This window comes from Pantherophis guttatus, chromosome 1, assembly GCF_059756535.1.
Source record: "Pantherophis guttatus breed Tessera chromosome 1, ASM5975653v1, whole genome shotgun sequence".
NCBI classification, from domain to species: domain Eukaryota; kingdom Metazoa; phylum Chordata; class Lepidosauria; order Squamata; family Colubridae; genus Pantherophis; species Pantherophis guttatus.
This window is the reverse complement of record NC_142063.1, coordinates 109,285,038-109,311,963: the sequence shown is the minus strand read 5'-3', so window position 1 is coordinate 109,311,963 and position 26,926 is coordinate 109,285,038. Positions and strand designations below refer to the sequence as shown.

Here is a 26,926-nt window from a genome sequence, read left to right as displayed (position 1 = left end):
CCCGGCGAGGTGGGGGGAGAAGTCTTGGTTCTCCCCCACCCCACCTGTCAGAAATGAATCTTTATGAGACTCATCCTGCCACCGCCTCATGGAGCAGGACTCTGCAAGGCTTGTGCTGTTGCAAGCACGAACGGCAGCACTGCCGTGAAGTTCAACATACCAGCACAGCCGCAAGCAGCAGGATGCCAGCTGTGCCTGTATGATGAAGCTCATGCCGATGCTGCCTCCGCCCCCAAAATAATAAGAGCCCCCCCCCCCGATAATAAGGCCAAGCCCTTAATTCGGGGTTCAAAAGAAAATAAGACCCTGTCTTATTTTCAGGGAAGCACGGTATGCATTTTGATGAAGCTCTGGTTTCTTGGCAGAAAACCATTTCATATCTTTTCAGCTTATTTAGTACTTTGGAAAAACAAATTGGGTTAGAACCCATAATAATGCTATGGGGCTTCTTTCATTTAAATATATAAAACATACAGTAGTTTCTGCTAGCTTAACTGTTAGTGACAGTGAAGTCTAAGGAAACAATATTTAAGGGATGGAATTGTATTGTATCCTGATGAAATATTTCTTTGGTTAACCCTACTCCTAAAATACGTACCATGTTTCCCCGAAAATAAGCCCCCGTCTTTTATTTTTTGAACCCTGAAATAAGCACTTGGCCTTATTTTGGGGGAGATCTTATTATTTTGGGGTGCATGGAGCAAGACGGGGCTCCTCTTGCTGTCTTACTTGATTTCCACCTCTGTCTCCCTAACCCTAACCCTAACCCGAGGAAATGGTGGGGACTGGCTGCGCATGTGCTTAAATATTTTCAGGGTGGGCTTATTTTCGGGAGGGCTTATTTTAGTGCATGCACTCAAAAGCCTGATTGGGTTTATTATCTGGGGAGGTCTTATTTTCGGGGAAAACAGGGTAGAAAAGAGAAGGAACTACTTATATACATCTCTTAATAGGTTAAGAGGTACCAGAGGATACCAAGTCATATATTTCTATGTACAAGATTTCCCTTGGTGTCAAAGAAATGACTGGACTAAATATAATTGAATTCTGTAATAGCAGTGACACTCACCGAGATATGTGAGTGTAGATTGTGAAGGGATGCAAACTTAGCTTTGAGATTTTTGTTTTAAATTGTTTTTTCCCCTCATAAGAACTAGGTGGCCATTTCCAGCATTGTTGACAATTTATTATATTGGATTGGTGGTATGGGAGTTGGAGTCTAAAACGTTCCCAGCCATAGTGGAGAAGTATGTTACAGTACATAAATTCAGCATATGTCCTATTCAATTGCATTGTGTTTGTTTCATAATTCTTACTTTATGGGCTAGCATTGTAAGTTTCTGTTTAAATATTTGAACATTTACTTTTCTTTCCAGATAGGTAGTCTATTTAGTTGCAGCAAAACTCTGCAAGGAAACCTTAGTCCGGATCTGTATTTTCTGCATTTCATTTGCTTCTGATGTCAGAATTTATAATCCATCACCATCTTTCTATAGTGTATATACTTGTAGCACAGAATTGTATTCCTTGCCTCTGCTGAAATGGCTGAAGGCTACAAAAAATAATGTCAAATGACATGCTTTGTTAGTTCTGAAGATGCCACAATAACCTTATTGTGTTTTTTAGCTCACACTGCTTTCTGCCACAGCACCATCAAAGACCCATTTTATTCCAAGCATGCCAACATTATTCTATGCAAATGACACTTTCTGATCTAGAAATTAGACTAGTGTGTTATATTGAATGTCCAGGGCAATGCATGAAATGTACTGTTTTGGCATTTATTATCTTCTTCTTCCTCCTCACTTTGGATACACTTCTTAGCAATGCTGAGAAATATAATTCTGTAACTTCTGGAAGGCCTCAAGTTGCCCGCTCATATCCTAATCCTTGTGAAATACAAATCTCATCAGCTGGTTCCAAACATGTTTTTCCTGTTTCTTGCTTATGGAGAGTATTGTAGTTACCTTGTGTGTCACTTCCTGCACACCTTCAAAGACCAAGAAAAACGACAAAGTTTTGAGCTGAGACACTAAAACTAGCTCAGTGGAACTCACCGTAAGAATCTGTTGCACAGATACCTTGGAAAGCCACAAGAAAAAAAGATATAGGGAAGTGTGACAATAAACATAGACATTTATGTACTCGTGTATAAGTAAAATCTAAAAAGTTTTTGAAGCTATGCAGACTACTGACCCACAGAAAAAGACACACACACAAACATTGAAAGCATTTCCTCAACTTGATCTCAGAAAGAACTCTGGCTAACTGCAACTTTTGATGAACCTAAAACAACCTAAGTTGCCTAAGCAAAACCTCTGCCTGAATTCTATGAGATTTATTCCAAGGTACTTGTATACGATCTATGATCTACGCCACAGTTTTACATTAGGGTTACTGTTGTATAAAACTGAATGCTGATGACACCTAGTGCTTGAAGTCTAGAAATGCCTAGAATATTTCAATAGAGATGTAGATGGTAGAGCAGTATAAGAATAGGTGTCAACAAAGAAAGGAAGAGTGTTTATGGCAAGTACGTTAACCATCAATCTTGTTCCTTTTTTTGTCTCTAGAACGATGCCTTTTGTTATTTTTTATGGTGCTATAAATTGTAACCTATCTATCTGTCTATCACAATTCTGCACTGCTGTACTATAAAGTGACTTTTCAGCATAAAAGCAATAAACAAAACAGTAATAAATAAAATTTACATTCTCTAACAACACTCATAGGAACTTAACCTCAGTATTGACAATTACAACTCCAAGGTTCTTTGTACGGAGACTACAGTTGGTCCAGAATCCAGCCGCGTAAGCTGTCGTGGGTGCACCTAGGTACACCCACATTACACCAATTCTCTGCGAGCTGCACTGGCTCCCTATTGGTCTCCGGTCACAATTCAAGATGTTGGTTATTACCTTTAAAGCCTTACATGGCTCAGGGCCAGAGTATTTTCGAGACCGCCTTCTACCACATAACTCCCAACGACCGGTAAGATCCCACAGAGTTGGTCTCCGGGGAGGAGGAGCTAAACAATGGAGGAGGAGCTCATCAGCTAAACAATGCTGGCTGGCGGGCCCACGGGGAAAGGCCTTCTCTTTGGCTGCCCCAGCTCTCTGAAACCAGTTACCTCCTGAGGTCCGGACCATCCCCACCCTATTGGCCTTCTGAAAAGCAGTGAAGACCTGGCTTTTCCGGCAGGCCTGGGGCCGTTGATCTCGCTTTTGCGATCCGGCGAGATCCGGCCATGAATGGTGTGAACGAGTTTTAATGTTTTTAATTTTTAAATGTTTTTTATAATGATTATGAGCCACCCTGAGTCTTCGGAGAGGGGCGGCATACAAATTGAATTAATAAATAAATAAATAATAAATACTATTCATTTTCTTGCACTTTTTTTTCTTTAGAGTGAAAAACTATTCAATTTGGATAGACGGACAAGGTGATGTCACAGAAGGCAGACCAATTAGCCGTGGCCTCATTTAGCACCTATCTGGAAATCCAGAATTACTTTCTGTTCTATGCTAGAGAACATAGAACTGGATGGAAAGTAAGTAAAAGCCTAAAATGACTTCATCTGAAGTGATAGATTAGAAAAGGGGAACTAAAAAGGGGTTGGAAGAGAATCTATAGCCGTGATGGCGAACCTATGGCACATGTGCCACAGGTGGCACGTGTAGCCATATCAGTGGGCACGTGAGCTCAGTTCTGGTGGGACCGGAAGTTGTCAAATGGCCCATTTTCAGCCTCCAGAAGACCTCCGGGGGGGGAGGCTGTTTTCACCCTCCCCAGACTCCTAGAGAGGCCCTGGAGCCAGGTGAGAAAGAAAAACGGGCCTACCAGGCCATCACGTGCCAGGAGCAGGGGGAAGGGGGTCATGCGCGCATGCATGGGGACGGAGCACATAGAATTATGAGTGTGGGCACGCACGTGTGCGACCCCCAACCTTCCTGGCACGCGATGGCAAAAAGGTTAGCCATCTTTTTTTTTTATTGAAAAAGTTTTTCAAATACAGATTTTTCCCCCTTTTTCCCCCCTCCTCCCTAACCCCCCTCCCCCTCCCCTCCCCCCATGGCTTCTCCAAAATAAAATCCAAATTGATATCACATTATATAATACTTTACCATCCTTTTACACCACCCCCCATATGCTAACCATTTCTTTCTAACATTATTATTATACCCCCCCTATACTATACATTTCAAAGCAACTTTCAGCTATACAATTATATAATAAATCCTAATTTGGCATTTATTCAACTCATAATCTACCCATTTCCTCCACCCCCATACATATATCTCTTAATTCAAATCTTTTACGTATATTAATATCTGAACATAACATCCCTTTTCCTAAACTAAACAATCAGTAACCTAACCTATCTCCACCCACTTTCCTACAGGTCTACCATACATAATATTTTTAATATCTTTGTTCTTCTGCCCACACCACTAAAAGATATTTCCATATATATATAAAATCCTCAAATGACTTTAAGTTTGTAATCCATATAGTATCTTCTGTAATGTCTTTCAACTGGATTATTAATTCCATCGCCCATGTTAGGGTAACATCAAGTTCTGCTTCCAACAGTATATTCAGTATCTTCAATTACCATCTGCCCCATCAATAATAAATATTTTCGTATATAAAAAACCACCCGAGTGACTTTATGTTTATATTCCATGTAGTATCTTCTGTAGTGTCTTTTGTCTAGATTATTAATTCCAACCACCACGTTAGGGTAACAACCAGATCTTCTGCATGCCCCAATTCCATAGTTCTCTTGCCTTATAACTCAACATATACGTAATCCATTTTTCAAAGAGTCCAAAATAGAAAGTTCCAATCCGCTCAATTAAAGGCCATCTTCCACATCCCAAGAACACCAGCACTGCAGAGATCTGTTATTCTTCTCAAAATATATAAATAGTATAAATCTATGATTTGCCTCAGTTATATTTTCATGTATCAGCCTTCTATAAATCCTGCTTATTATATTTAATCGTCTCTTAAGTAACTGGCATTAGTCTGTTGGCTAAAAAAAAAAAGAAAAAAAATTTTTTTTTGTTTAGTTTAAAATTTTTTAGTTTTGTAGAACCTGCTTCTTCTTTTCTTAACTTGTTGTGGTTTAGATCTCCATCCTGGTTGCCTTTCTAAGACTTGTATATCAGCTGATTGAATTACATGCTGGTCTGTAACTTGATAAGACATCAAATCGAAATCCAAAGCCGCCTCTCTTATATTTATAGGTGATCCAGCTATAGCCTCTGAAGGAGAATCCAAAAGCGGCTCATCCAAAAAGGCCTCTGTAACTTGTTGTTTTTCCATTACCTCCATCTCCATCTGCTTAGCCTGAGTTTCAATCTCTTGTTCATTTTGCATTTCTTTATTCCCCTCCTGTATTCCTGACACTGATGACATACGTGGAGATGTTGGATCCATTTTAAAAACCTTGTAGTAAAATTCTTCCGCTTTTTCAACAGTATTTAGTTGATATCTTTCTCCTTGATATCTCAATATTATACTAACTGGAGCATCCCACCTAAATGGGATGTTTTGTTTCTTTAATTCAGTCACCAAAAATCCAAAGCCCTTTCTATCTTTTAACATCTTGGACGGCAGCTCTTTATATATCTAAATCTTCCTTCCATTCATTTCTAGAGTGGAGTTAAAAGACTTTTGCACAATATCATTTCTTATTCCTTTATCAGTAAAGTAAATCACCACATCTCTGGGCAACTGCCTTTGCTTTGCCACCCAAGAATTTACTCTGTAGGCCTTATCAATCTTACAGGATACCTCTTCAGGACTAACCTTTAAAATCCCAGCCAGAACTTCAGCAGACATCTTTCTCAAATCATCTCTGTTATTTTCCTGTATTCCCCTCATTCTGACCGCAAATTCCATGGATCTGAATTGCATCATTGTGACTTCATTTTCAATCCTTTGTTTTATATTATCTGCATTGTAAGTCTCGTGATCAGCTTCCTTTATTTTAGACTCTACTTCTAGGGTATTTTCTTGAATATTTATCAAATCATTTTCAGTTCTTTGTATTTTATTATCCAGATTATGAATTTTATAATCAGCTTCCTTCATTTTAGACTCTATTTCTAAGTTGATATCTTTATCCATCTTTATAATTATTTCTGAAAAGCTTTTCAAAGCTGTTACAATATATCGTTTCAGGTTATCATACTTTTGTTGTACCAACTCTTTAATTTCCTGTCTAAATTTTTCAAGATTCTGGTTCACAATCTCATCATGTCTTGCCATCTCCTCCAAAACAAATTCCTTTAGGTCTTTAAAGCCATTCTTCTGCATCTGCAAGCTCAAAACTTGTTCATGTGATTTATAAATGGGGGAGCCCCCCCCCCACAGCTTGGTTGTCTGGCTTTGTCAGTTTTAACGCCATCCTGCCACACAAACAGACTCTTTTTAAAGAAAAAGACTTCTCTCCAAACAATATCAATATCAAATCTCTAATAAGGAAGAAGCATGAAGTAGGAATTTTTCTCTTCACTTCCAGCCAGCACTATTGTTTCAGATACTTTGTAACGTATTAAACTATTCAAATGGAAGGACTTTTGCTTTCAGCTTTCTTCTCAAGCCTCAGCCAGTCGCCATTTTAAACTTTCTTTTTTTTCTCCCGTTTCACTCTTTCTTCACTTTTAAAATCACTCATAGGGTTGTTAGAAATACTTGCAATTTAGAGTCCCAGATCCAGATTTCATCCTGCTTGTTCAGACAATCTGTTAGTTTTCGTTGATTGGGTTGGTCCCATCGCCTGGCTCTGCAAAGTGCAGAGTTCCCAGCGGCGAGCTGGATAGGGAGCCACATTCTGCTTCCTCCCCAAGAGTAAAAAAAAAAACTCTGGGGAGTTCGCAGAGGGCTCTACCTGTTCTCGCCGGCTCTCTCTCACGTCTCCTCAATGAGACAGAGTTTTTCGAGCCGTCTCTCAGCTGTAGAGATGGCTCTTTACGGGCGACGAGGCTGGCGGTCCCGAAAGACCGTCTGGCGACAACGGAAACCAAACCGGAAGCCTAGCCATCATTGATCTATAGCCATATCACTGCAATTAGTGCGCAGCTACTTCTTTGTAGCATCATCATTGTTCATTTGCCTCAAATCAGCTTCCCTTCCTCATTTTAGTAGCAGGAACCTATAATGTGCCTTCTATAATATAAACAGCCTCCTTGCCTCTGCCTGTATCCTACTGTTCACATGTAGCTGAAGCAACAGAAGGCTGGCTTTAATGCTCTACTTTTTTCTCTCTCTTATCTTACCCCCAAACTTTCCATGCAGGCAATATGGAGCATGTAAGGGTGGTTTCGAAAGATGTATTGATGTTGGCAAACTTCTAGCTTTGATTGGTTCTCCCATTTTCTTGATGGGACCATCCATCCATGCAGCCCCTAAACTCTTCCTCTACTGCTCAATCTTCTTTTGGCTCTGAGAGGACTGGAATCTTGGCTTTTACACCCTTATTTTAATGGATCGGTCAGCCAATCCATTGGTAAACCTAGTTTGCAAACCCTTGAAATTGGCTTAATGCAGTGGTGAAATCCAAATTTTTTACTACTGGTTCTGTGGGCATGGTGTGGCTTGGTGGGCCTGGCTTGGTGGGCGTGACAGGGGAAGGATACTGAAAAATCTCCGTTCCCACCCCACTCCAGGGGAAGGATACTGCAAAATCTCCATTCCCTCCCCACTCCTGGGGGAAGGATATTGCAAAATCTCCATTCCCACCCCACTCTGGGGCTAGCCAGAGGTGGTGTTTGCCGGTTCTCTGAACTACTCAAAATTTCCACTACCGGTTCTCTGAACTGCTCAAAATTTCCGTTACGGTTCTCCAGAACCTGTCAGAACCTGCTGGATTTCACCCCTGGCTTAATGCATATAATTGTAATTGTAAGTGAAAGGATTCATTCCTTGTGTTTCTGTAACCTGCCTGGAAGATCATTGCTCCCAGGGGCCTGGTTCATCACTTCCTCTCTTTGTGTAATATTCTTGGAGTAGTTTATAACTTCCATACCAATCCCCTCAGCCAAATCCCTTTTTCAAACTTATCCAGCAACTGCCCCTAGATGGCAGCTAAAAGATACTAGATATCTACTTCGGCTACTACTTAGTGGGCAGTCCATTCACCAATCAACTGATTTTTTTTGCCTGTTGAAACTATATGAACAGCAATACAAAACAGACTGAGATTTTATTTCAATCACACCCCACAAATCCTCTCCATATGATATTTTTGTATTCTTCATCAGTCTGATCTCATTCTGAGCTTTCCCATAATCACTTCCTATATCAGTTTAGTTTTTGAAAATCATTGAAAGACAACTCTAAGTGGAATGCATTAAAACGTTATACTCCAAATGTAATTTAAGGCACTTTTCCATAGCCACTGATGGCTATTTTATTTCTCAAACTTTTAGAAACATTTCTAGGTTCGGGTGAATGTACTCACTACTGTCAGGCTTGCAGACTTAATTATCTTTCTGTGAGCTGATTTATACTCTGGTTAACTGATGGGAAAGAGGACAGGATAATAGGCATCCAGTTGGCACCTTGCCCTCTGTCCTCATTGGCACACTCTGCCTTTTTTTACTGGGTGCATGAAAATGTTCCTTCAGTTTAGAAAGCAGAGAAAAATGTGAACAAATTGCTACAATACTTGGTCTTCAGCTGGAAGACAGGACAAGGCAAGAGCTATTCTTGAAGCTCAATGTTTTTGCCGCAGAATGTTCTCCTGCCTTGCAGCTGAATCAAAAGCTCTGCTGCCAAAGACCTGCTGAAATCCTCTGATTCTTTGAGATGAAATCCTGCTAACCCTGGGTCTGCCCACAAGCCTCATACAAAGTAGTCTCAAGGCAGGCACAATTACAGGGAGACCAACTAAATCTTAAAAACCGTATTTCTAGCCACATCAACTCCTTGAATACCTGGATGGAATTCTGGATCCAGGAGATTCCCTCAATTTGTTCCATCAGAAGCAACATCCCTGTTCTGATACTTTCTCTCTTCACTCACAGCTGCACACAAAATGCAGTTGTGTGGTTTATGCTCATGTTCGTAGCAAAGTAGGTATTTTAGCATAGTTGTTCTTAATGTGTTACCAAAAAGCAATTTCATGTGGAAAAAATAGCATGGTTTTGGTAGCAGACAGGACATCCAGTGTAATTTCTGTCCTAGTTTTTCAAATGAAATGGCAGCCTTCACAGCAATGAACTTAACAATGGCTACATAATCAGTTGGCCCCTACCCGATCAGCATACTTTTCAAAAGTTTTCAAGCCGCAGAATATTTATTTCTTAATTATGTATATGAGATTTTATCTGCTAGCCTGTAGATTTCCCTTCTTGCTCATTTGTTTTAAAGAAGGATTCTGTAAAGGATATAATTTGTCAAGTGAGGGGAGATCAGTTGGTGATCTTCAGAAAAGCCAGTTAATTGGGACTCTGCACTGACCAAATCTTCTGCTTCAAACCAGAGGAGCTTTGCTTTAGAGATTATCCCCAGCTTTTAGGGAATGGAGTAGGAGTGCTTCCAGTCTGAGTTCATTGCTCTGCAAATTTTGCATATGTCTTTTTCCTTTAACTTAATTCTACTGAATTGAAGCATCTGCTCTGGAAATAAATATAGCTGATGTTTATTAAAAGGCTGTCCATAGAGAACAGAGCAAATAAATCATCCTTACCACCATATTAATATATTTTCCATCCATCCAAGAGTTAGGAAGAAGGTATATTGATATTAACTGTGTTTTTGCTGTAATCTGTCTTTATTGTTCTTCAGGGAGGCTAAGCAGGGTGTTGCCCTCACATGATTTAATAGTTTCAAGGCAATTCCTGGTGGATCCCTTGTCATCCTGTCTCCTCCCATCTAGCAGGACCCACCAGCAAGAAAATCAGCAACCAGTTCAGGGGTGGGTTCTACTTACCTTTACTACCGGTTCGCAACAGGGCTGCACGTGCACATGTGCAGATCATCATTTATGACGTCCGGGCAGAGCCTCCTGCCGATTTTACTACCGGTTCTATAGAACCAGACAAAACCAGGAGCAACCCACCACTGAACCAGTTGTTTCATTAAACACATAGTTGGTGCTTTGAAGCTACAACTCTTAATGTTTCTTATTTATTTGCCTTTAATTTTGATTTGTTTAGACTTTTAATCTTTATTATAATAGTATAATTTATCACTATTACCCAGGAGGTTGACAGTCCTGGGAAATAATTTCATAGATGGTGTCACCTAGAACTTAATCAGATTATCTCTGGGAGATCAATACTTTTGTCATAAAGTTATAACATTGATATGCCTATGTTGAATACTCTCCTCAACTTTATAGGTGTGATGAGAAGAACTGATTTGAAATACAGAGTAGAGAAGCCTATTTAGAACAGTTCTCAGAGCTATTGTGCTACTGGATCTTTTTTCCCCCTTAAGACAAATTTTCCTGCAAATCATTTTGGATCAGGTATACAGTAAATTCATTGTTTCAACTCTGTTCTATGTATTTGTATGTATGTGCTTCATATATTTGCTCTACATTATAACTTTCACAGAGAATACACACACAATCTATTACATTGAATAACAAGATTCTGACTGAAGATTGATCCATCATTTGAAAGTTCAATATTCCAATATATAAAGAGAAAAATGCCATTACTTGTCCTGAATTGAGTATCTCTTGTCACTGAAGAAACCACAGAAAGGCAGTGCCCAGGAAACAGATGAGGAGGGCCATTTTTCCAGCATATTGTTGGGCCAGCAGATCACTATCCATGAATATGTCATTCACAAATTCATCCCTAAGGCACCTTAAATTGTCTGCATGGAAAGTATGGTGTTGGGAGAAGAAGTAAAGCCTCAGTTCCAAGCTGGAATCACCATAAATGACTCTAGAGTTTGTCAGCAGTTGGCTTATGCAAGTGGGGATTGAATAGAAACAATGTCATGAGAGCAAACAAAGTCTGATTTAGTTGAACTGATAGGGGAATTGATAGGGTAGTGCATATGGTCTCAACAAATACAGTAAGTGTTACCAGTGTGTGTGGAGCATCATTTGAATGAAACTATTGGCAGATGGGAGGAAGGGCATTTAGCTGTCGTTTTGCTAGCTGATACTCAATGAATTTCTCTGTCTCAGGCTACATTTTCATGCAGTTGCTGGGAAGGAAAAAGAAATAGTAAATAATAGTTTTGGTGTGATTTTAGAAGAAGCACATGAGACAGCAGAAGAAGGTCTGATATTAAACAATATCTCTCAGCAGCCATCCCCCTCTTTTGGGGCCACTGTTGAACCAACAACTCTTTAGAGTCCTGCGGAAAAATCAGGTGGAACAATGGCTGATGACTTCTTTCTATCGGTCCACAATAGAAAGTGTCCTCACATACTGTATAACAGTATGGTACGCTGGTTTAACAGCTGCGGAGAGGAAGGCACTACCAAGAGTGATCAATTCAGCACAAGAAACCGTTGGTTGCCCTCTAACACCACTGGATGACATTGGCAGGTCTCGCTGTTTCAGCAGAGTAAGGAAGATACTTAGGGATGACTCATACCCTGGCCAGTGTCTTTTTTCACTCTTACTATCGGGCAGAAGACATTGAAAATTGCCAGCCGGACAAACAGATTTAAAAACAGCTTCTACCCATGGACTATCAGACTCCTAAACACAATCACAATCACTCCATGTACATATGGAAACGTATGACTAGTTTTATTCTTTCCCCAATTACTTGTATAAATTGAGAATTGTATTTTCTTGTATTTTCTGTTATGGATTGCACCCGTAGAGGCTAAACCAATTTTGTTGTATACATGAAGTACAATGACAATAAAGGTTGTTGTTGTTGTTGTTGTTATTCTCTTTTATTCATTAAACATTAAACTCAGTCAACTGAACATTTAAAAATGTGTCACAAATATGATTGACTGGTACTAATGGTTGATACGGGTTGCTGCCAGCGTCCTAGGTATCAACAAAGTATCTTCTTAAAATATATGATGTTCCAAGTAGCACAGTTTTTTGCAGTTCCGCTGGTGTTATTGCAGGAAGCAGCAATTTCTTGATGTGTTTTGTAAAATTCTTGGACATGGTACCAAGTGCCCCAATGACAATGGGTATCACTGTTACATGTTTCATCCATAGCCGTGTAGTTTCGATGGCCAGATCGTGATATTTCATGATTTTTTCCAGTTCTTTTCCTTCAATTCTGGCGTCTCCTGGTACAGCAATATCAATAAACTGTATGCTCGACAACCGTAATATCTGGCGTGTTATGTTCCAAATGACGATCTGTCTGTATTCAAAAGTCCCACAAGATCTTCACCATCTCATTTTCGATAACTTTTTCCACTTTCTGCTCCTATGACTTTTCAGATACAGGTATGTTGTATTTTTTACATAGTGACCAGTAGACTAATTTAGCAACTTGAGCTTTGTAATCAGTTTGCGTGATTTTGCTGCACTCACATATTAAGTGTGAAACAGTTTCAACTATGTCGTTGCAAAGTCAGCAGTTTGGATTGTCAGTGGATTTTTGTATCTTTGCTTTCATGGCATTAGTTTGTAGTGCTTGTTCTTGAGCAGCAAGTATTAAACCTTCCGTTTCTTTCTTGATGGTTCCTCTCTTAAGCCATGCCCATGTCAAGTTGTTATCACATTTTCCTTCAATGTTTTTCAAGTGCTGTCCATGCAGAGCTTTGGTTTTCCATCCTTTTAATCTGTCATCCAACTGTTTTTCCTTATAGTTTCTGTTGTTTTTATAATGTTCTCCGTTTTCACAGCCTGCAGCAATCTTTCTGTGCATTGGTTCACATAATCATTCAAACTTCATTTTTCTTCTTCTAGAGTTTGATGGATTTGAAATAGCCCTCTGCCCCCTATTCTTCCTGGCAGGTACAACCTGTTGGTGTCACTTCGTGGATGTAAAGCGTGGTACATATTCAAAAGTTTACGTGTTTTCCGGTCCAGGTTTTCCAGTTTAGCCACAGTCCAGTTGATGATTCCAGCTGGGATGATTCCAGGTGGGACTGCCCATATATCACTGGAACTGCCCATATATTAATGGCTTTAATTATGTTTCCAGCATTCAGTTTTGATTTTAATATTTTGCGGACCCTCCTGATGTATTCCTTTTGCGTTGAATCTTTGACTTTTCCATTCAAGATGTTATCTACTTCCAATATGCCTAGGTATTTGTAACCGCAATCCTTTGCTAATGCTTTCATCATACTTCCATTTCCCAGGTCTATTCTTCTATTTTTTCTATTTTTCCTCACTGCATGGATAGTATAGCACATTTTTCAAGTCCAAAGTTCATTCTGATATCACTGCTGAACAGTTGAACTGTGTTGAGTATTGATTCAAGTTTAGTGGGGCTTTTCGCATATAGTTTTAAGCAGTGGTGAAATGTAAAATTTGTTACTACCGGTTCTGTGGGCGTGGCTTGGTGGTGGTGGGGGTAATGTGACTGGGTGGGCGTGGCCAACTTTTTTTTTTACTTTTAAAAGCATTTTTTCTACAATGTCTTCAGCCGAAGAAGTTGTAGAAAAAATGCTTTTAAAAGCCTCTGACAATCCCAGCTGAACCGCGCAATCATCAGAGGCTTTATTTTTTTACTTTTAAGAGCATTTTTTCAGCCGAAGATGTTGTAGAAAAAATGCTTTTAAAAGTAAAAAAAAAGCCTCTGATGATCGCACGGCTCAGTTGGGCATGGGGGTGGGCGCAATGATTTTTGCTACCAGTTCTCCAAACCACCCGCTGCCATCGCTACCAGATCGGGCGAGCATTTCACCCCTGGTATTAAGTCACCCATGATGGTTTATCTTGCCATGTTGGCTTGAGATTTGGTAGCCCTGTTTTGTGTTTCGTAGGATTATTGACAATGGAATTAATGTGATGTTGATCAGTAGTAGCGAAAGTGAGTCCCCTTGGAAGATTCCTCATCTGATGTTGACTTTGCCAATGTTCTCCCCATTTGCTGTTAGAACTGTTTTTCATTTTTGCATATTTGCTTTCAAAAATGTATAAATATTTTTGCTGATACCGAAGTTTTTCAGACAGGAGTTAATCCAGCTGTGGGGTAGTGTGTCAAATGCCTTCTTGTAATCTATCCATACCATATTTAAATTTGTTCTTCTTTGTTTTGCATTTTTAGTACCATTTTGTCAATGAGCAGCTAATCTTTTGTTCCTCTTGATTTTTTGTAATTTCCTTTTTGTTCTACTGGGTACACACTGTTTTCCATCAGATGATTGAATACTGAATTTGCTAATACTCTTGTAAAAAGCTTGAATGTTGTTGGCAGACAAGTAATTGGGCGATAGTTGCTTGGTTTTGTGTCCTTTTCTGGATCTTTCATTATCAAGTATGTTCGGCCAGTTGTTAACCATTCTTCGCTTGTTGCATTTTGAAGCATTTCATCAAATTGAGTCGCCATGCGGTGATGGGAGGCTGGTTAGGTGTTTTAACCAGTATCCATGCAGTTCGTCCAGGCCAGGTATGCCCCAGTTCTTAACCTTCTTTTTGTTGTGCAACCATATCAGTTGTTATTACAATATTCTCCATTTTGTTTCGTGTTGCTTGTTTTGAGTATCTTTGATCCAGGAGGCAGTTTTATCATGTTCCACTGGGTTTTCCCACAGTTGTTTCCAAATGTTCAAAGTTTTTTCTTTAAATGGGTGAACATTAGTATGGTCTCGACTTTCATCAAGTGACCGGTAGAAGAGGTGTTGACTTCTTCTGAACTGGACATTTTCACGATATTGTTTTATTTGTCCTTCGTATCTTTTGATTTTCTTTGCTGTTGCTATTACACGCTGTTTTAGTTCTTCCATAATTTCTGTTATTGTTTTTTCCTCCAGGTTGTCTGTTTTTGTGTTAACTATTTTTCAGCTTTTTATTCTTTAGTTTTCCTTCTTTCAAGTATTTCAAATTGCTGACATCTCCTCGTATTTTTTAAATTTTATTTTCAAGTCGAATTTTCCACTTTGGTATTCCAGTGGATTTCTTTTTTGGTATTTTATAACCCAATTGTGCAGTTATACCGGCGGATGTGCTGTACATTAGTTGGTTTGTTTCATATAGTGTGCTAGATGGGATGGAAGTTAAGGTTAAGGTTTATTAAATTTGTATACCGCCTTCTCCCGAAGGACTCAGGGCGGTGAACAGCCAAGATTAAAATACATACAATATAAAAATTAAAATAAATTAAAACAGAATTAAATCAAATCGGCTTCCGAAAATTTAAAACCCTTTAAGTTAAAATGTTGTTCATGGTATTTAGTAGATCTTTCACTCATTTGCTATGTACTTCACAAATGGCAGGCAGTCTTTTTCTTTCTGTGTTTTCTTTGATGTGGTTTTCAATCTTTTCTTTCAGCATTTTCACTAGATCACGTAGCTCTACACTTTTGAGTTGTTGCACAGGAAGATCTTCATCCTGTATATTGATTTCTTCCATCGGTTGGTCGGTTTGTTCAGCTGTTGGAGCAGTTTCTTCAGCCTGTTCATCATTACTTGTTGTTTTCTTTCTAGCCAATGTTTCTAGATGTTGCATTTCCACATCTGTAAAAACTTTATTACGGATGATGAAATGTTTTTGATCCAATAATCTTTGTTCAGTTATGTCGCTTTCTGGGTGTTTTTCCTTCCACAGTTGCATCATTCATTTTTGAAATCCCTTGGCTGTTGGTTCTGCCTGGTAGTACATTTGATGATTTCTCAATTTTCTTCGGTTGTCCAAGTTTTGCGCTTTTGTCCTAGTCGCTTTACAGTTGCACATCCTGGTTCCCCAGCAGTAGCAACTGAGCCCTATAGCCCATTTTTCGACAGATGTCCAGGAACCATAGCATCTGATGTGGTCCTTGTTGACCCGGGCAATGACCGATCCAGTATGTAATTTTGTTTTCTTCTCACCATTGGTGATGGTAGGTGCCTGGCAATGTTGGTTCATGGTGGCTAAGCCACTACCGATCTGAAGACCAGCAATCCCATAATCATAGGGACCACACCCGATAGCCATCTAGGCCCAGCCACAGGTTGTTGTTGTTGTTGTTGTTGTTGTTGTTGTTGTTGTTGTTATTATTATTATTATTTAGTTATCTTCTCCAAAACCTGTTGTGAAACCAACAAGCCTTGTGACAAGATGGCAGATAGTTCTGAGGCTGCTGCATACCATCACAGCATTTATTTTATTTGCATCTATGCCTAATTATGTCTCATTAATGTTTTGGCATCTAATGACAGAAGAGAAGAATGCAGACTCTGGAAGTTAATTTCATGATTTTTCAAGTTGGCAACCTGCTTATTTTTTCACCACTATTTTAAACTGAATCCTTTCTATACTTAGAATTGGAAATTCCTGAATGAGAATTTTAGTTGGTCTCAAACATTTAATTGAGAACAGTTACTTCAAAATCCCAAAATTGTGCACAGCACCAAGAAAATGTGGGATAGTATGTGGATGGCAAGTTCTGAAAGAAAGCAAGGAAGAGAGTGTGTAAGCAAGTTAAATTGATGTGATATAACCACCATAAAATTAAAATGGATTTTCTTCATTCATTTAGGGAAAATGAATTAAATATCTGGATTATTTACAAGGCATTCTAGGCTTTTAGGAAGATAAACTATAAGCCTGAAGGAAGGCTGAATAAGGATACATGAAAATAATTCTTTCTTTTTAGTATTCCTCTTGCTTTACCAATTTATCACAGTCAGAAGAGTCAGAAGAGAGTCAGGTTCACAAGATTGCACTTCATTCTTTCTTACTTGATAATATTTTCATTTGTGACACACACAGGAATATTATACACAAACACTGAGACTTAGCCAAAAGGTCAAGAAGTAATACTGCATGCAGGAATTGTAATTGTAGGAGCTAGCTTCTTGATCTTTTGGCTAAGTGGTGCAAGAGACAGTGGCCGGTAAGGGAACACATAGTTTCAGCAAACTTGAAAAGTGACAGTCAATATATTAAATGTATAACTTTGCATACTTTTTGTGATCAGTTTACAGAAGTTAGAAAAGACTAAGTACACTGATTTGGAATGTTTGATTGTGTAATTAAATTTCTGATTTTTATGTATTAACACTTAATTAAAAATATTTTTTTAAAAAATCTACCCGATATAACATAATACGATTTCTTGGTGGAATAACCAAGCAACAGGGGTGTCCTAGCAACAGTGGGCCTAATAAGCACTGCGCTGACCGCCAGATTCTCAATTTTTAAAAAAACTCATATTCCCATTAAATTTAGTGGGACTTAGACCACTGTGTTGTTGCTGTTGTTTTTAAGTGGGCTGTCACATTGAACATATGGAAAGTCAATTTTGGCCATTTCTTCATTCTCAGTCACAAATATTTTCATCTGAGGGTTTGCTGTTCCTTCATGAAGGTGTGTATAGCAATTCTCTAATTTCATACTCTGTAAGGACATGCGCTGCCATTTTGTGGGTGAAAATATTAGTACCGTAATAAGATATTTTATTACTGTATATTAGTTAACTATTACATTAGTACACTAACCTACTAACCCGTTCTCCAGTTAATCTGTTTATCTGTGCAAGAGATTCAGTTTTTTAAATCTCATTCTCAGAGAGCTTTATACTGCAGCTCTTTAGAATTCCCTTTGGTGGTGATTTGGAGCTTGTATTCCCCTCCCCCCCCCCATGGTAGAAACTGTTCTTTTATCCCTCTCTCCATTTCAGTTCAACAGAGAGAGGGAAGCTCTGTCTCTCAATCCTTCTCCAGTTCTCCATGCCGTTCTTCTTGGGTTTTCCCATACCACATCCTCTCCTCTCCCTTCATGCCCCATTACAGGGAATGGCAGGTTCGATGAAACTGCAGAAGCCTTGGCACTACCATGAGGTTTATTTTACTTTCTTTGCTGGGCAAAACTAGCAAGACACTAGGAGCCATTCTGCCCTCAGCAACTGAGAAAAATACACGGTGGCTTTTGCTCCTACCCATTTATTCAGCATGCATCATTTTCCTGACATTTGTGAATTGACAAAATTTCCATTTGTCAATTACAAAAGGCCCTACTGCTTGGACCAAACATATACTACGATAATGCCTTACACACCATAGGTCTGTGATGGCGAACCCATGGCACACATGCCCAAAGTGGCACTTGAAGCCATGTCGCCCGGCACACATGGCCTTGCCTGTTTGTCTTTTGGGGTTGTGGCACACATGTGCACGTGCCAATCAGATGTCCTTCATGTGTGCAGCAGTGCCGAAAACCAGTGTGCAAATACGTGCCGACCAGCTGATTGTCAGGTGCACATGTGTGCCAAAACCCAAAAGTTTGGCTTTTCCAGAGCACGATTCCTTCACGTGTGTGGCAGTGCCGAAAACCAGCCTGTGCATGAACTCCGGCCAGCTGATCGTCGGGCCGCATACACGAGTGCACACATGCAACATTTCCACGCGCCATCACTCCCCTAGGTTCTTTGGAGTAGACGAAAAACCCATTATTTGAGAAGAAGCAAATATTGATGAAAAATTCAAAAAGAGGTTGGAAGAAAGGAGATTGTGAAATAGAGAGGCCTAAGACTGGTCAGGAAGAGAACCACAACTAAAGAAGAAAAGACATGGTAGGAATATTGGGTCTAATTATATTCTAATTATGGCCAACTCTGTCATTAGCTAGAATGAGGCAGCTGCCTTAAGTAGAAGATGATGGGATGGACAAGCAGAGGTTACTATTTTGTACAGTTGCCAATTCTTCTCTTTCTTAGTCACATCATAGCATAGCATTAAGGATATAAAGAAGTAGCCTTGACAGATGACCTGTTGTATTTTACTTCTGGGATGTAAAATGGAACGGGGCTGCTCCCATTGGAAAGGACTGGAAGCATTTAGAAGCAAAGGGAAGCTTGAAATGCATTTTGTAATAACTTCCAAATTTATTATCTACCTCAAAGCCTTTTCATTATTTCTAGTGTGGAAAAAAATCAAGGAATTGTAACATCTTAGGGATTTTAAATTGTGTTTAAGGGTTTCTACAAAAAAAATCATCTCTTGCTCAGTTCTTTTACCCCATTCATATCCAAAACCCTTCTTTAAAACTATCTGATTTTTTTCCAGACTATTTTATATAAGCCAAGCAGAAAATCATCACATCATAGTTCAGACTTGGCTAAAACATAATTTGACAAAGCCAGTTCAGACTAAAAGCAATATTTCATATCCCGCTCTGAATGTCACAATGATATTGCATCATTAATCTGATAATGATATCACAAAGCAAAGCTAAGAGCAAATTGGTTTGAAATTAATTAATTAAATAATAAAATAAAACAAATAACATATTTATTAAAATTGAGACAGTTGGGAAAGTTTAGAAAAAATACTTAGCTTTTAAGGTTGAGCTGATCTGGAGAACTTATTTACTGTATATGCTTTGTGGAAATAGTGTTTTATCTCAGCATTTAAGTATGTTATTGATCAGAAAATGTGATATCTTACCAGCTAGTGATTTTCAGCAGCAATTATACTGCACCAGTTACTTAAGAATTGGGCTTCAGAGGCAGGCTGTGCAAATATGAGCTGTTCTTAGCCTGGTCAAAATATTTTGAAAGGATTAAAATTCAAAGGATTCTGCAAAGGATTTTAATTTTGTTATATATGTTTTAAAGCATGATTAAAATATCCGAAGTTCAAATTCATTCTTGGACTGACTCTTAAAACCATCACATTTTTAAAATATCTCACTCATGAACTATTAAAGAAATATGGAATTATGAGCAATGTGAAAAGATAATAACTGGAGAAACCTGTTCATCTTGTCATTTGAGATTTTCAAACTTGCCTGGTTTTTTAACATGCTGGTAGTTGAGAAGACTGTTTCTCTTATCCTGCCCTTCCCATGAGCTTTTTGTTAAAGTTTCAAATACAATTCCTAATTGCCTGCAAAACATACCAACACATTCCAGAGGTTTGATTACTTTCATTCAGTGTGCAATTTGCTTTAAAAAGGGTCAGGAAAGAAGTCTAACACTGACTTAAAACAGTAAATTACATATAAACAGTAAAACTAGCTTAAAAACTTGGCAGCAAGAAAATACTCATTTAAGGCAATACTGAAAGTCTTTGCTCACACAAAATGCTTCATCCACTCAAGGAAATTTCCTTAAACATAGTTCTGACAATTAAATCACACAATTAAATCAAAAGCCATTATCTTGAAAATGCAGACTCCTCATTGGATTTTTCTTTGTGATCTGATTCTAACATGGACTTTTTCCTATTCTGTAATTTGGCTTGAAATGTGTTCAGGAGGAATAGAAAATATATTTCTGGATTGGTTTCAGAGTTTTATGGCTTAAATAGGTGGTATCAAATGAGAAGACTCTGGAGACACTCTGAAAATCTTAAATAATTCCAAAGTGAGTGATGAAGATAACTGTTAATCTCAGGAACAAGAAAAATGTGGTCTTATGCTCCAAGATACGTTCTCATGACTTGGCTTGTCCCAGGGCTAACTGTTTGGACCAAAAATGTTTTCCAAGGCAATGGATTTACTGTCATCCTCGTTCTATGGAGAAAAAGATGTTTGTGTTTCTAAATTTTATATATTGAGATAAATCCCTGTCTCCCCACCCTAACATTTAATGATATAAATAACTTCCCAAAACCTAGTTTATTTCCATAACCTCTTGAAAGAACCCAACAATGAGTTTTGCATGATTTAAGATAAGGAGATGCTATTCTCATATAATGGGCAAGTGAGCAGCTAGTTTTGCTGGAAGGCCACTGAGGGTGTTAACCCTGCGGGGTGATCCACACAGGAAGCACAACCTAGCTGTCAACTCTGAAGCAAACCTGGCTGAAGTCATGTTGCCACAAAGCCTGAGAGAGGGAAGGGAGGGGAGAAGTAGATAGCCCAGCTAACTGTCAAAACAAAAAGTTTTCCTATGGGAACCAAGATCATCATAACAGGTGGATGGTGAAGGAGGACAGGATCCTGCCAGCTATATTCATTGGACATTGGACAATGAGACAAGTAACACCTGGGGGGGGTTACTCTTTTAATTATATGAAAACCATGGGAACTTTTAGAGTTGGTTTTCACCGGCTGTGCCGATATGATGTATCCAATAAACATGTTCTTTGAGGAATCTACCTGCCTTGGAATTCTGCTTTCAATGGTTGCGTCACTCGGAACGCTGATACTAGCTCTATTTTTATTGTAAGGATATATTGACAGAAGCTTACTAGACTAGAAATATTTCTCCTGTCAATTCCTTTACTCTCCAGAAAACTATAGAGGGTCTTTTTAAAAATGTTTCCCATGCTCTCCCTCCATCTTTGGGCAGAAATACTTGTGGCTCTCTCTCTCCCTCCTGTCTCCCAAGGTCATTCCCAAATACTGTATAGTTACAGAGACAAAGTAATAGAAGTTGGCCTTGTTCTGCTTCTTCTGAGTTCCATCATTCCAAACCCTTAATTAATTCCTAAGTGGGTGAATTATAACTCCACTGGGCCTATTTGATATTAATTGTTTATCTTTTATACTCTGCTTTACTGCTTTGGATATTCTGAAACTTACACTGAAATACAAAATACAAGTATTCAAATCTGAATTGGCCACACCTGTTTTTCAGTTGCTATTTCCTTTTTCCAAGTGCAAATTAGATTTCAAACAAAGATTGAAACCTCACCTGCAAACGAGTATGTTGAATTTAAAAAAAGCAGAAGAGTATCTCTGGTTAAAAAAAATTTTATAACCAGTTCTTTCACTTCTCAAGTCAGGGCATCCAGACCTTGGGGCTTTCAGATAAGAACATTTGCATGCTATTACTTGAACTGAAATGAAAGCTGCAGGATTTATAGGGGAATTATGGCAAATACTATTTGGCCTGTTTTGCCTTGGAGCTGAGCCTCTTTGCTGACTTGCTTTTCCTTGGCTGGCCTAAAGCTGCTGTTCTCAAGTACTGGTGAACCTTAGGCCACAAAGCTAAAATCTAACATCCAGCATGCAAGAGATCTAAAGAGGCTCAGAACAAACAATGTCATCTGAGAAATACAATTGCCCTGCACTGGCTGCCGTTGAATCTGTGATGCTCCTTGAATGCTTTACCTTACATGAGATAGACAAATATAAAGAGTTCAGGATAGGGGATTTAGCCACATGCCCGAAGTCTCTCAGCAATTATGCATATAAATGAGAGTTTGTGTGTGTGTGTGTATGCATGCCTTCTCTCTTACTTTGTTCATGTGTAGAACAATTTGCTATATCTCATGCTTAACCTTGCAGATAATATTAAGTGCTTTTAAAGGATGAAAGATCATATACCTTGGAGTGCTGTAATTAGCACAGAATACTGACTCCAGTGAGATTCCCCTCTGGTTTTTGTGCATGTAATAATTAAAGTGGCATTTTGCATGTACCTGTTAATTATGGCACAGCCGGCCCTGGCCTCTGACACATGAAATCATAGCTGAATAGGTCTGCAATGATCCCAAGTTCCTTGCCTTCATTCTGCTCTGGAAGAAAATTTCACTTAGCGGTTATGTACGAAATAGAAAAGTTTCCTAAACAAGTATCTCCTTAGGAAAAGCCCTAGCAGTAGCAAAAATATTCACTGAATGTTGGACTCAAGGCCACATTTGTTTAAGGCAAGTCAAGGCTTAACCATTGGAGAATCAGACAATCAAGGCAAACAGAAAAAGCAGTATGTGCTGTTCAGATTGCCCACCATACTTTTAAATACTCCAAATTGCATGTTCATGAACAAAAATGTATCTCTGAACCATTTTATACTTTATCCATCCAACTGAAATTATATATTAAATATAATTAAATATAATATATTTAATATATATTATATTAAATAATACAGCATAAAACACAGGGATGCTCTGATTCTTCTTTGGGTGACTGAAAGTTATATAATATGGCACAGTGATGAAAGCTAGTGATGTCTGTGTATATATGTATATACTGTACTCAGCCCATACAGATTGAACAGAAATGACTGCTTCAGTGAATCTGCTTTCAATAAACTAAAAGGTAAGAGAAAAGCAGATAGGAATCATTTACAGAATGAGATTATTTCTTGGTCTCTGTGTAAATTATTCTGAAGTTATACTTAATAGTCAAGATATGATGCTAAATCCTAATGAGACACATAATGTTACGATTTAGACTATGTATGTATGGCCAGGAGATGGAACTATAGAGAAACAAAACCAAGTATCAAGAAACATTTTGTGTATATGTCTGGGGAAAGTCATATAGAATTGGTTCACCCATCACACTAAAACAGGTAGGTGAATTAGCTGTTAAAACTGAGGATGAGACTGACCGCAATGTATTTTTTTTTGTTTTTGACTCTTGGAAAGACTGTCTTGACTAAAATTTTGCTTCTCTTTTCCAGCATACTTCAGGGGCCTGGTATGACACTGGCTAAACTGTAATTGACATGTGCAATTAAACACCTTTATTCTTCAGGTACTATTCCTTAATTTCCTCTTTGCTGGCTAGTAGATCTCACGAATAAGAAGCACGACACTCTCCTTGTTATCCCAGACTCTTTTTAACTTTATGTATAGAAGGAATGGCAGAACCTGAGGGTGGAATGAAAAGAGGGATCAGTCTAGAATCCCTACATAACCGCAAGTGAATGAAGTCCAACCCCCGCTTTACCGCCATTGGTTCCTATCTAACCCTGACCAGGTGCTGATCCATAGTTGAAAAGATTCCCATGCATAGGCTTTTAGCAATAAATCAGCTTAATTGAACCTTCACGTGTGGACCTGGTCTTTTGCGCCTGATATTATGTTTCCTTCAAAATACACAATCTCAAAAGGATTTTGTCTGACTGTAATGGGGGTATAAATGGAGCCTTTATATTCCTACTGTATTAAGCTATGAAGTCAATGGATTCATCATTTCCTGTTTGTTGTCCTGTTGGCCCAACTTTAGCTGATGCTGTGGTAGCACAGTGCAATTTTAGTCTTTGCCATCCAGGAAGTAGCTGTTTAACTTACGCATGTAATATCTATGAAAAACTTGCCCTTTGAACAAATAAGCTCTCCCCTTGGTGCTGATGTGCAAGGCATTTATCATGCACCTGGTAAGGAAAAGATTCTATCTTTCATTTGAAATTTTTCTCCCCGTCATTTCCCACATATTTTTTAAATTATTTTCTTACCATTAAAAAAAAAAAATCTGTTCAGGAGATAAAGACCAGACTAGAAGAGCCAGTTTGGTCTAGAAGTTAAGGCACCAGGCTAGAAAGTCAGTTAGGTGACTTTAGGGCAGTCACTCTTTCCTGCCCCAGTCCACCTCACAGCGTTGTGGGGAAAATAGAAAAAGGAAAATGTGTTGTATATGTTCGCCACCTTGAGTTATTTGTAAAAATAAAAAAGATAGGACACACACACACTGCACAGGGACTTTCAGGTGGTAGCAGTAACAGTCATCTTCTAAGATTCTTCGCCAAATTATTTTCACTCAGAATGTTTTGATCATTAAACCTACAGTTGCATGAAGACAAATGAGCCTTGGTAGTACAGTGGTCTAAAGCACCCTGTTATTAAGACCAGCTGCCTGCAATTACTGCAGGTTCGAATCTCTCCAAGGCTCAAGATTGACTCAGCCTTCTATCCTTTCTAAGGTAGGTAAATTGAGGACCCAGTTGTGGGGGCAATAAGCTGACTTTGTATAAATATACAAAAGGATGAAGGCTATTGCTTAGCGCATTGTAAGCCGCCCTGAGTCTCCGGAGAAGGGCGGCATATAAATCAAATTTTTAAAAAAAATGTTGCTGGGCCTCCCCATTCCCAGCCCAATCTTTTAAGCACTATATACCACATTGGCTATCATGAAAGCTACTCCACTCGATTTAGCCAGAAGATCACTTCATTCTTTATTCAGGCACTTGAAAAAAAAATGGCAACCATGATTCCTAGGTGGGGTGATACTCCCTCCAAATATTCCCTACTTTCAGCTGCTGTTTCCTAATGCTTTATGTTGCATTATTTAAATATTTCTTCCTGTATAGAGTAATAATAATATTTTCATTTCTAAGCTATTTTCTCAAATCATTACTCAAAAAGATATTGCTTGTTAATTCAGTTCTACAAGCATACCCCATATTTTCCCAAACCTCATTTTTCGTTATTGCAAACTTGAGTAATACAAATAAGTATTGCAAATACTAATACCAGGGCAGCTGATATATCCACAAAAACTTCTGTGTGCCCCTTTTCAACATCAACATTGATTTGAGCATGAAACCTCACAAGACTGGTATGCTTGAATCAGAATTGAATCTGATTGTGAAAATGTGTCTAAGAATTTCAATATAGCATAAGCTTTCTGGATGAAGATGTGAAATTTGTCATAGATCCCAAAATTCTGAAGGATTTCTATGAGTTTTAGGGACAGATAAGAGGCTAAATCTTGGTCCGAGTGTGAGTTAATAAACATGATCTGAGTACCTTTATACTAATCTTCTCTTATTCCCCCTAAACTATGTGGAAATAGCTATGTATAAAATCATCTTTCCATATTGTCTCTTTACTTGCATACAATGGAGAGGTCCCCATGGATGGATCAGCATTGAAATTATTCATAATTTTCTTTTAGGCCAACTGATCTTTTAGGCCAGTACTAAACCACAATCATCATCACCCCACCAAGTATCTACCTCTCAACGAAAAGTATGTTTTGCTGGACTTTTGGGTTCTATTGCATGATGGCACAAAACTGTTAGTAGGTCAAATGAATTTTCTCCCCATTTAGCCCATAATGCCACTACCAAGGGTTTGCATTTATGAATAATTTCAATATACCTCTGTACCAGTAGTCTGGGAAGAGAAATTACTATGTTGAGGCAAAAAATATAGTTTTGGGAAGGGCAACACGTGTCTTATGCTTGAACAGGAACTCTATTCTCTCACTGGAGGAGCTTTGGAGATTGTCCCCCCTGCCAGCTCCTGGGATACCATTCCAGCAGTGTGTTGTCAGAATGTACTTAGTGGGTGCCAAACAGATTTGTCAACCTTAGAAGTTTGGAAGACAACAAAGGTTTCCAACCACGATGAGCACAGAAGCTCAGACATCTATTTATTCTGTTTTACTTTCTGTGAGAAGAAGAGATGTATGCTTAGTTCTGGACATGATCAGATATGACAAGGCATATATGTCCAATAACTGAACATTGATTAAACTGAAAGTTCTCTGGGCTCAGAAAGGACAAGTGCTGATTGACTGATGATACCTAGAAGCTTTAGATTCATGAACATGCCCATGCTTATAGACATAAAAAAAACAAAACCTGAAAATACTCAAAGCAGATTGGATCAGTCGCAGGGACATTTTAAATAGAATTCAAATGGGCTGGGAGATATAAAGGCCATCTGTTTGGAAGAAGCTTTAATTTGGCCGGCTGCCTTTCTGCAAGCAATTTCTGACCACAGCCACATTTCTATTGACTTGTATCTTTTGGTACACATCTATGTACTATTAAAACTCTCTAGTCTTTAACCTTTAACTGGGTGAAACAGTGCATCACAGGGCAACAATTTTTGAATCAAATTACCTCAAATGAGTTAACTTACAAAAGGCATCCATACTCCAGGACCCATGACTCCCATGGGATTAAAATTTGGCAAATTTGTGGTCACTTCAGTGCTTCTGGGCTGCCAGATTGCTGCTTGGAGATTCAGTAGACCAATCCTGCTCTTCCCCGTTGGAGGTCGGGTAGACGTGTCTCACCATTGGCTGCTGAAGGGCAGTCAGATGTAGTCAACCAGCAAGAAGTCAGATGTTGCTCTTGTTCCCATGTTTTTTTGCCCTTGGTCAATGCATTTTTCTGTTTAGATAAGGAAATATCTCTGAAGTTATAACCCAACAGATCATTGGTTGTCTAGTTATAATATAAATA

General features: G+C 38.7%; 1 long non-coding RNA gene across 1 annotated transcript; it reads left to right on the top strand.

The window, feature by feature from the left end:
- Positions 1-3,419: 3,419 nt before the first annotated feature.
- LOC132710625 (uncharacterized) lies at positions 3,420-11,872 on the top strand. Its single transcript, XR_009621307.2, has 2 exons — positions 3,420-3,550; positions 10,575-11,872. It is a non-coding gene; the product is annotated as an uncharacterized LOC132710625 (long non-coding RNA).
- Positions 11,873-26,926: the final 15,054 nt, after the last annotated feature.